Source organism: Bactrocera oleae, chromosome 2 (assembly GCF_042242935.1).
Source record: "Bactrocera oleae isolate idBacOlea1 chromosome 2, idBacOlea1, whole genome shotgun sequence".
Taxonomy (NCBI): domain Eukaryota; kingdom Metazoa; phylum Arthropoda; class Insecta; order Diptera; family Tephritidae; genus Bactrocera; species Bactrocera oleae.
In genome coordinates, this window is record NC_091536.1 from 53,145,324 (window position 1) to 53,157,037 (window position 11,714).

The window sequence follows — 11,714 nt, forward strand, 5'->3', positions numbered from 1 at the left end:
TAACAAAACTGTTTACGTGTTTGTGTTTTAATGTCATTTTACAGTTTTTCTATGTTTCTACGTGGTTTAAGAAGTGATGTTTTTTATTTAGTGTGAAGTACAATCAATACAATTAAGTTCTGAATATAACATCATTTAAATGGCCTTCACAACTTCTTTTGCAGGAACGAATTCGATTAACCCAAATTTGGAGTACTTTTTCACCAAATCAAGTCGTATGTCATGAATAGCACGTTCAATATTGACTTCTAAAGCTCGAAGAAGTTCAGGTTTATTGCTAAAGACCAAATGATTTCCAATAAGAAGTAGTCCAATGGTGTTAAACCACAACTTCTTGGAGGTCATTCAATGTCACAGCTTCTTGAAATTATCGAATCTTCAAACTTTTCTCGCAATCATTCGGTTGTTGCACGTGCTGTGTGGCACTTGGCCCCATCTTTTTGAAACCAGATATTGTCAAGATCAACTTCTTCCAATTGCGGCTATTAAAAGTTGGTTATCATCGATCTATACCGCTCTCCATTGAAAGTAACGGTGTCACCAGCTTCATTTCGAAATAAGTACGGACCGATGATTCCACCAGAACAAAAATCACACCAAACTGTCAATGTTGTGGAATGTAAATATTATTCATGAATAATTTGTGGATTTTCTTCGCACCAGAATCGACAGTTTTGACACAAACACAGCGCACAAAAAGTTGCAATGGGAGAGCGATTATTCTGATAATAAAATTGAATAATTTTTAAAGGTTGTTCTTGCGTTTATCTTTCCATGATAAAATTGTAAACATTACTGAATACAATGAAAAAAAATTACAGATCATGACATATGAAAAATGGCCGAAACGACTCTTAGAAACCATATAATCCCTATGGGAAAACCCGACCCTGACCATTCGTCTTGGTTTGGTCGGGACAGTCCCGGATTCCGAGTTAAGCCGTCCCGGGCTTAAAAATTACAAACAAAAAGAAAATTTCTCAATAAACAGAATAAAAATACAACAATGTAGATGGGCCACCCTGTATGTTCTATTTCTACATTCTACATTCGGCTAACGTCAGCGTTGTTCACTGGCAGCTCATTACTTTCATTCAACATTCAAAATGAAACATAAAACAATTTTGTTAATTTGAAGCATAAATATTTAGAAATAAATATCAATTTGTGAAATGTAGAAACGAAAGTGTGTTTTCAGTGATGATTTGAAGAAGAACTATCATTTTTTGAGAGTCACTTATAATGATTCTAACGTTCGTTGCGACAAATGTAATGCAACTTTTTCGGTTGCTACACACAATTAATAAGAATCGCAGTTTTAGGTTTGTTTTTCAAAAAATCATTTAAAAAACAACAGTTATCGTCCGATTTTCAAACTTGTTATTGTAGATCAAACGACTGCGCAACCAAAATATTTCGAACCTGTTTCCAAATGAAACAATAATCGTGTTCAAGAACAAAAAGTGAAGCGATAAGCACCATACGCAATGGAATGCCTCAAGTCTGATTTACATAAAGCCCGATTTATTTGTTTGTTGACCGACGCTTCCAATCGGAAAACAATCAAGATGTTTCCTGTGTTTTCTTCCATTATCTGGAGTTAATGGTAAAATAATTGAACTTTCACAAGAAAAAGGTGAAACGTCGGATATAAACTTTTCATTTAATAAAAGAGCCTTGAAAATTTTTAATTTGACTGTTAATAGATCGCTTACTGAGGTGACAATGCGCTAATTAATTTCGATCGCGTTGATCGGAAAAGTGAAGGATATGTTTTTGCAAAATTAAAGAAATTAAAATCGAACATAGTTGGTGTAGGTTTTCCAGCGCATATCGTGCATAATGCGATTCGTAACGCATGGATTGCACTTGATGTTGAAATAGAGAGCATTTTTGTTCAGATCTGCACGCGTTTTTACATCCACACAATTCGCACAAAAGCCTCAAAGTCAGTCTGCGAGATTTCTGAAGACGAATACGATTGACTGGTTGGTTACTGCAAAACTCGGTTCATTGGCTTGAGAGAAGCTTTGGGGAAAATCATTCGAATGTTCCATCGTTTGAAAACGAATTTCGACGACCTTCTTTCACCCCTCAAAAAAGCCAGATATATCCGCAATTTTTCAGTAATCCACTTTCTAAGCTCTGGTTCATTTTTGTTCATGAACAGTTGAAAATATATTTTTATTAACCGAAATTTTTCCAAAATCAAGAAATGATTTAATTATTATCTCATTAATTTTAGGCCATGATTTTCGAAGAAACAATAAAGAAAATTGAAGGCGATGATATTCCAGCAATTGCTATTTACAAACACTTGCAACATTAAATAAACAATTTGCAAACATCCAACCAACACAATTACTTTCAGTTGCAAGTAAAAATGGAGAAGCTGAAGAAAGAAAACTATGACTTAAAGCAATTTTAAATAGAGGCGAAACAATTTCGAAGTAAGTATATCATTTTACACTTCAATTTCCGTTTTCTCATTATACTCTCGTTTTTAATTGTCTTCATTAGGTCAATCAGGTGATTGCTACGAATATCTTGAGGCATGGACTCAACAGTTTGCTCATGTAAAAGTATTTGGTTGGGTGCTACTCACTGATAAGCTAGACTGGGAAAAAATTGAAAAAACCTTTATTTTCCTCACAAAAAATATAATTTGAAAGCATCACTACTACACTACTTCACATAAGCTGTTCGAACCATTCACTTATATTTCTCAGTATATACAAGTAGGTGACAAACGAATTAATGAATGAAGCAAAGAGCAGACATCCGTTGACAAACGTTGGTTTCAATGTTTTACTTTTCTATTGAAGCAAAACATACCATTCGTATAATATGCAAATATGTATGCATAGAATAATAGAAATATTTTCAAAAGTTGTAAATAAGGAGAAAATTAAGATATAGATTATGGAGTAAAGAAATTATGAATTTTTAATACGGAGTAAAGAAATTATGAGTTTTTAATACTTAAAGATTAGGAAATTCCTATTATAAATTTGGTCTTGAAAATATTAGTAGCGGATATTCAATACATTCTTGTGGATTAGGGAATTCCCGTCTTTAGTATTTCTTTGAAACTATTTAGCGGGTAGGTACTTGTATTATGCATATTCTTCTACCATATTCATGGTAATTCATTGCAAGCAAAATGTGTGACCATCATCTCAACATACAAATGAAATACGCAGCACGCAGTGTTGCGCAGTCGAACCGCACAAATATTTACGAAAATTTTGTGAAAAGGATTGCAGAAAAACTAGACTCGAGTTGCTGGACTCTTTTTGACCGTGTGAATGCACAGAGCGACACCAAAAGAAAATTTGAAAAAATGAGACTCTTTTGAGTCCCAAAGTAAAAGCACACTTTCCGAACAAATTATCAATAAAAATCAACATAGAACCAGGCGGGAAAATTTCGAGGTACGGTCTTTTGAACAAAATTCAAATTCTGTTCAACATAGGGCAAGACGTCTAAATCCCCAAATCCGCTCTGAAGAGCAAATAAAAAATACTCGGGGACATAGATTTCGGCGCGAAAATCCCGAGGTTCGATCTGTTGAGCAAGTTTTAAATACTGTTCAACATAGAACAAGGCGGCAAGATTACCAAATTCGCTCTGAAGAGCAAATAAGAGATACTCTTGATCATAGATCTCGTCGAGAAAATACCGAGATACGTTATGATGAGCAAAGTGGGAACACTAGAAGCAAATGCAAAGAGAACATTCAAGAAGAAATACTGAAATAAGGAGAAAGGAGCGTGATAGTGAAACACAAAGCCGACAGCTTAGTAGGAGGGGTATAAGGGAAAAAATTTTCATTCAGAGACGTCTTAGACAAAGTCAAGTTCGCCTTCGTAGAGATAACCCGGTCAATAGACAAATTGAAAACCAAAGGCAGTCCCAACGAGAGAAAATAATGTTATAGGAACTGATAATAGTGAAAATTTAACAGATTTCCGAAACATTTATTTCCAAAATATAAATAAAGGCCCTACTGAAATATGTATTTGCTGCGGTGGATTATGGCAAATTAAAATTCGAAACTATTGCGCAAGGTTACCCGAATGCTACATCCGACTTCTTTTTATTGCCTTCAGAAGATGGAAATTACAATTTTTGTGCTACTTGCAAAAATGCGACTGTTAAAAAGAACGTTCCAAAAATATGTTTAGCTAACAGTCTAGACTTTCCTGAAATACCGGATTGTTTGAAAGATTTAACCCCAATTGAAGAACATCTCATAATGCCTAGATTGCCTTTTATGACAATCCGTCCATTAGGATATCAAGGTCACTAATACTAATTTCTGTTAACATTATTGTGACATCTCTACCAAAATTCACTTAAGAAGGCGTTTGGAATACAATCATGATTACATGATCGACACTACATTCCTAGAGGCTTCGAGATTGGTTAGATCTTTTCATGCGGAACAAACTTCTCATGATAGTTCCTCAAATAATAATATTCCCACGGGCCTTTTACCTTCAGAGCTAAATCCAAGCAGTCCAGAAACTCTTTTGGAGAATATTCCTGAAGAAAACTTAGACTATACCGTATAGTATATTGAAATATTCGTAGCCGGTATTTTAGACCGTTATGTTCAAAGATCCGATCAGTTAGAAACTCTTTGTTTAGCTGATTTTGCATCTAGGTATAAATATTTTAAATATAGAAGAGCACAAGACAGTGATCATGACGAAGAAGAGAGGGAAGACGATAATTTACCAGAAAGCGGGGTTGTGAAAAAACGTACCAAACCTTGTATTATTCGGTATAGAAGGTTTAACCCAGATTTGGCCAGAGTTGAGTATTTCCGCGAAATGTTAATGCTTTACTATCCTTGGCGGAATGAACAGCAAGATCTCATTGAAAGCGATAATGAGCAGACTTGCATAACACATCGTATGCTGTTGATGTTTCTGAGCAAAGAGAATTTGAAAATGTTCTAGAAAGTCTTTATAATATAATAGACTTAGAGGAAGGTGCTCAAAATGAACTACCTATCGTGGAAAATTACTTCAGAGTGTTGGCACTTCCAGAAATAAACCTAAATAAAAATTTCTGCACTTACATGGTGAAGATTCAACAGATAATGACACTGAATCTGATTGCAATATTAGACTCATTTAACTACCCCCTTCAATTCCAGTTGAGGAATTATATTCTTTGGTTCAAAGTCTATATACTAAGTAAAGAACCTATTTGACATATGATTTGACACACACACCCTATGAATTGACACGAAAAACCTCCACCAAATACATGATTACACCGAATATAAACACGTGTGATGGCTTGGTTAATGGGGCAGCTGGACAACTTATGCAAATTGATTTTCATTGTTCTTTTTAACAATTCTGTGGATTAAATTTTTGGAACCTTCTGTTGGTTTGATAGCACGATCAGAAAAGCCTCATTCTCTAGAAAGTTCTTGGACACAAATTGAAAAAGTTCTAAAATCTTTTCAATATAAACGAAATGAATAAATTTCAATTGAAAGAAATCAGTTTCCAGTTGTTCCGGCTGAGGGAATAACTCTGAATAACTATTCATAAAAGTCAGGGCGCCACATATAATAAAGTTGTAGTTCATACTCGACCCAGAATGCCTAGAGCTTCAATATATGTCGCCTGCAGTCGAGCTACTACTGCAGAAGGTCTATTCATCATAGGAAGTTGTATTCCTCCTAACAAGTTTTCTGAATCGGATCCAGTATTTAGAGAACTCAGGGAATTGAACACAAAAAAATGTGGAAAACGGTTGGCCTCAAGGGCCATCCCTGCAACTTCCCTCTAATTTCATACGCTAACGTTCAAATTTCGCTTTTTTCACTGCTTTTGAGCTCTTCGAAATTTTTCGTTTTCGATATCTAGCAAGTAAATCAACCGATTTCGACCCGGTTTGCGGCAAACGATGTGTTTCTTCAAGGTTTAGAACTGATTAGTTTTTGGTGTCGATCGGTCAAGAAATTCGGAAAAAACGATTTTTCAAAATTTTTATTTTTGAGATTTCTCAAAATCTACTGGTCCGATTGGGTCCAAGCTCACACGAAATTCAAGTGCAATGAAACCCTTTGAAATGCCGTTTAGTTTATTCAAATCGGTTTAAAAGTTATAAGAGGGTCACCTACATCCACACACACACACATACATACAGACATACGGACATCATCGTAGAAATGTTCGGGGAAGCTTCCTCGACCCTCAAAACGTCGAGATCTGTTGAGAACTCGATTTTTGCAAAATGGGGTGAAACCAATATCTTCCCGATTTTTAGAAAATTTTTAATTTTCTTAGCGGGAAGTTAAAAAGTTCTGACAACAAGTTTCAGTTTTATGAATTCCCGAACATCAGGACATAGAATTGTACTCCATAATGTTCAGATTCTTCACGCTCACATTAATGACTGTTTGATGCTATCTTCAGATATTTTATGTTTTGTAGAAATTTGGAGTTATCCTTGAGAAAGTTTTGATATACCAGGATTTACTCCAATTAACGAGCTGAGTATTATAATATTTGCAAAGCATAGTATTGCTTGCACTATAGAATCAAAGGCAGCAAAAAGCAGTTTTATTTAAATGTTTCAATATTAATATTCTGGTTCTATATAGAAATTCCTCTTTCTCTGTCAGACATTTAATTGTAGAACTTCAGGTCCTTACAAGTGCTTACAAGCCCTCACTTCTGAGTTATGCAATCAAAATGTGCTAATTGTTGGAGATTTTAACATTTGTTTAATGTCTACAGGGACTGCAATAAGAAATCTGCTCCAAGAAAAAAAAACTTCAGTTCCCTGCTTGGTGCAGAATATTCATTTACACCTGCCGGTACACCAATTGATTGGGCATTTTCAAACATGGATCCTTCCCATGTTAATGCAATTTTGAGACAGTACACAGCTATCATAACAGTATTTGTGTCTCTATTTTGAGTTTTCAGACTTAGTGCAATAGTTCTTCATTTTTTTCAAATATAATCGATTTACAATGGTATAGCAATTTTGACAGTAGTTTTGAAGACAATTTTAAGAAAAATATGTAAATAACCTGTTTAAGAAAATTTAAATTATATGTATAATTTGTTATTATATAAGACATTGTTGTATAAATATATGATAGATATTAAATAGTATAAGGAGAAAAGAAATATAATTTGGATATATGTATAAGAATCTCTATAAAAATTTATGTTTAATATTGTAAATATTATATACAAATGAATATAATAATATAATTTTTAAAGTTGTAAATATTAATTATTTTTAAGCTAAACATGTATAATTATGTCGATATAATACAAGTAAATAGAAAATGTTATTCATTGTCCAAAAACGATTTCTTTTCATACTCCTCAATACAGTTGTAATGCATTCTATATAAAATCAATTACTCGTATAAGCGTATACAAAAAACACAAGAACGATTTCGCATAATTTGAGTAAATTTAGTTAACAAATTGTTCTAATTAATTCCACTGTGAATGTAAATAACTGAGGCAACAATTCCTACTTCTAATATAAATAAATATAAAAGAAATCTCAAACAAGTATTTTGTCTACTTAACAAGGACTAATATGGACATGTATCCAAAACATATGGATTATATACAAAAAACTAACCATACATAACCGAATTAGGCAATAGCGAGGAAAAATTCGACGAAGTACAATAATTACCGAAATTGAAGATTTTGAGGACAGTGGAAATTAAAATCTTCGCAATACCTGAAATAAAAGAAAAAGAATGCGTGTCATTTCAGACTCTGAGAGCGAAAATGAGATGGAAGTTGTTGATACCTGTAATTTAGAAAATTTGATCGAACGTTCTGCGGATGGAACTTTATGTGAAACACTAAAAGAAGGTGGGGATCGTGATAGAAATGTAGTATGTTCAAGGATGTACCAGGATCAACAGCGTACGCAAAAAAAAAAATTATGCGGCATGATTGAGTACATAAAAATATGTACTGAAACAGATGCTCGTAAGATTTTGAAAAAGGATGATTGGTCGAATACAGAGGTACAACTTCGAACTTTTATATCGTTCACCAGACATACCTTTAGGCGAATTAATTGTGCTCGACCTTACTGAACCATATTTTACGAGACAAAAAAGGATTGCCAAAATTTGCAAAGGCTAAGAAGGATAAAATTATCCGATATTCTACAAAACTTTATAAATCAGATGAGTACGTTCTTATAGTTTACAAGTCCAAGCCAAACAAACAGATATTTTTGCTTAGTTCAAAACACAAAAATGTCAAAATAGAAAATGATGCTAAGAGTGTCTCAGAAACAATTGCATATTACATTAAAATATAGTTTGCGGTGGATATTGTAAACCTAATGGCAAGAAAATATAGCGTGAAAGCTGGATACCGTAGATGGCCACTTCAAGTGTTTTATAACATTTTAGATCATCAATGCCTGGATATTGTACAAGGAGACCACTGGAAGAAAAGTTACTCGCAAGAATTTTATTTTCCAATTGGCTGAAGAACTAGGCAGTGACCATCGCGATGAACAAAATACAAGTTTTAATTCATTATCTGATTCACAAAATCCAAATGTGCGAAAATTAGGTTATTTAAAAAATAGGTCTAATAACATTTGCATTAAATATAACACGTATGTATGTAGAAAGTGTGCATGCAAAATAGAGTTTACATGTAAAAAAAACGCCCACTTTAAAAAAAAACAAATTTTAACTGCAGATGCCTCCCCTGGTCGATAAATGCGTTATAAAGTCACGCGGAAGTTTCAAAAATCTTTATATTAGGTATATGAGTGCTATAAGAACTATTGTTCCGATTCAACCCAATTTTTGACACAAAGTCATACTATTATCGAGAGTTTCATTTATTTATTTTATTATATTATTATTATTATATTGTATATTGCTTTATAAGAGTACATTACTCCCTCATAGCAAGAGGTTGTTAAAAATTTACATAAATTATCTGTTCAATAAAATGCATATACAATACAAAATTATAAAATATTTAGAATTTACAGCATCAAATTTGTCTCTAACTCACTACCATACCACACTACATTCAGTTTCATACCACTCATAGTTCTAACATGTACAGTATAGAATAAATTCTTTTTTTTCACTTTAGTTTAATATAATTTAACTTAACGACAAGAATGATATTGTAGCTTATTTCTCTAATTTTAGTCTGGTGAGCGAATCCATATTAATTTATATTTCTCAGTACGAGGGCATCCTTCACGTAGTTGTAGATTCTTATTAGATTAGCTTTATTTTGGATATTCAGCATCGCAAAGATAAGAGTAGGTCCGTTGAACTCTGCATTAGGTCCTGAAAGTACTTTATTCTAGTTTGCTCATATCTCTGGCACTAAATTAATATGTGTAGTATGATTTCTGTGCTTTGTTGCCCACAGGCTTCACATGGACTATTAGTATTGAGTTTATAGCTTATGCCATTGCACGTTATGAAGCAATAATATTTATTCGCAAGTTTGAGTTGTAAAATTAGTCTGGTTAGTTCCAGAGGAACTCTCAATCTTAGATATTTGGGAGTAGATAAGTTGAGAGATCTGATAGATTGGACTTGTAGTGAGGTCGATCTGAGGTATTGGGAGTAGGCAGCTTCTCTTAGAGATTTTTCATAGTTGGCTAAGAATACGTCATTACTTTTCTCCCAAGATTTGGAGTTCAGGTCCTTGAACATATCCCCGAGTAATTGATGTGCAAAAATCTTGGTAAGAGTAGCAATCCATTTTTTCTTATTTCCCTGGTTCAGGGTTATTGATATTAATTTCTTTATACATATTTAGGCCAGGAAGATTCTCTCATATTTAGCACCTTAATTATCCAAGTCCATTTAGGCTTAGTGCACGAGTAGATAGTTTTGTTAGTCCCAATTCCAGTCTAATGATGTATCCAGGCGTATTCTTAGGCAGGTTGAAGATTTGCTTGAAATAATCTGCTTGTACTTTATCAATTTCCTGGAAATTACCAGCACCCCAGGTTTGAACACTGTATAGCAAGGTTTTTTTTATTTTTTTAAGTAGGGGGAAGCATCGAAAGCCGAAGTGCGGAACTTCAATCCGCTAAACCTAACCTACTCCCAACCCAAATCTCTCCCACGGAACCACTGGACAAAGTATTACTTCATGGGAGAGAAGAAGACATTTAAGTCTCCTCTACGGTACGGACTGACTGACTCCTAATCTGTTGTAAGTGTCTCAATCTTGGTAAATCAATGGTAAAAAACATGTTCAGATTCTTTTATACACTCTGTACACGTCGGACAGTACGGACTATAGTCATGACGAAATTTGTAAAGGTAGCTTCTAAAGCACCCATGTCCTCTTAGCATTTGGGTCAGGTGGAAATCCAGGTCCCCATGCTGTCTATCTATCCACGGTCTGATGTCTGGTATCAGTCTGTGGGTCCAACGTCCTTTGGATGAGGTTTGCCACCGTTGCTGCCACGGCGTAATGCTCTTGGTTTTTTCCTCTCTTTTTGTTGCTGCTCCGATAGCTGGTATAAGCGCGCGAATTCTTTTCCCTGGATGTCAATGGGCACCATACTGGCTAATATTTCCGCAGCGTCGCTTGATACGGTTCGAAAAGCATTTATCACGCGTAATGCAGAAAGCCTATGCACTGTGATTATTGGTTTAGCATATGATTTTGTGATTAGCGCCTGGATCCATATTGGAGCTGCATACAGTATAACTGATCTCATTGCCTTAGCTATTAAAAATCGTCAGCTGGAACGCACACAGCCTCTATTTGCCATCACTCCAGATAAAGAATTATAGATTTTATTTGCTTCAGCAGTCCAAGTGCTCTTTAAATTTTAGCCTTGAGTCCAATATTACACCAAGATACTTCAGCTGTGGCTGTGAAGTTATCTGACATTCTCTTATGGTGAGCGATAGCTTTTCTTTCATTTTCCTGGAGCTAATGAGCAAGACCTCTGTTTTCCGCTCAGCCAACTCTAGACACATGGTTGCGAACCACCGTCGTATACCATTTATGAAATCATTGCATTTAACCCGGAGGTCATCTAGATGTTTCGCTACTGCTACCACTATGAGGTCATCCGCATAGAGGATTACTTTCACGGATTGTTGTTGATGTAGTCTTAGACCCCGTCGTACAACAGGTTCCAAAGAAGGGGGCCTAAAACCGAACCTTGTGGTACTCCACTCGAAATAGAGTAGCTCTTGGTACCGTCATCTGTGTCGAATAGCAGCCTTCTGTTCTCAAAATAACTCATAATAATATATATGAGGTATTGGGGAGCGCGTATTTCGTAAAGGGCCTTGATGATATTTGCCCATTTCGCAGAATTGAATGCATTCTTCACATCACGGGTAATTAGCCCGCAATATTCTTTGGTGCCACCTTTCCATCTTTTGCCACTTATTGCACATTTCGCAGTATCAACGACCTCTCTTAGTGCGTCAATAGTGGACCTCTTTTTCATAAATCCGTATTGTCTCCCTGATAATCCGCCGGCTTTTTGGATTGCTAACTCCAAGCGGTTTCTTACTATGCTTTCGTACACTTTACCAATCGTGTCGATCATGCACAGAGGTCGATATGATGAAGGTTCTTCAGGTGGCTTTTTCGGTTTTGGGAGTAGAATCAGACGCTGCACCTTCCACGGGCTGGGAAACACACCTTCCAGTATACACGCATTGTACATTTTAA

General features: G+C 35.0%; 1 long non-coding RNA gene across 1 annotated transcript; it reads left to right on the forward strand.

Annotated features, from left to right (window-relative positions):
- The first annotated feature begins 1,173 nt into the window (after positions 1 to 1,173).
- Positions 1,174 to 1,687, forward strand: LOC118681258 (uncharacterized). The gene is made up of 2 exons (XR_004976927.2): positions 1,174 to 1,322; positions 1,390 to 1,687. It is a non-coding gene; the product is annotated as an uncharacterized lncRNA (long non-coding RNA).
- Positions 1,688 to 11,714: the final 10,027 nt, after the last annotated feature.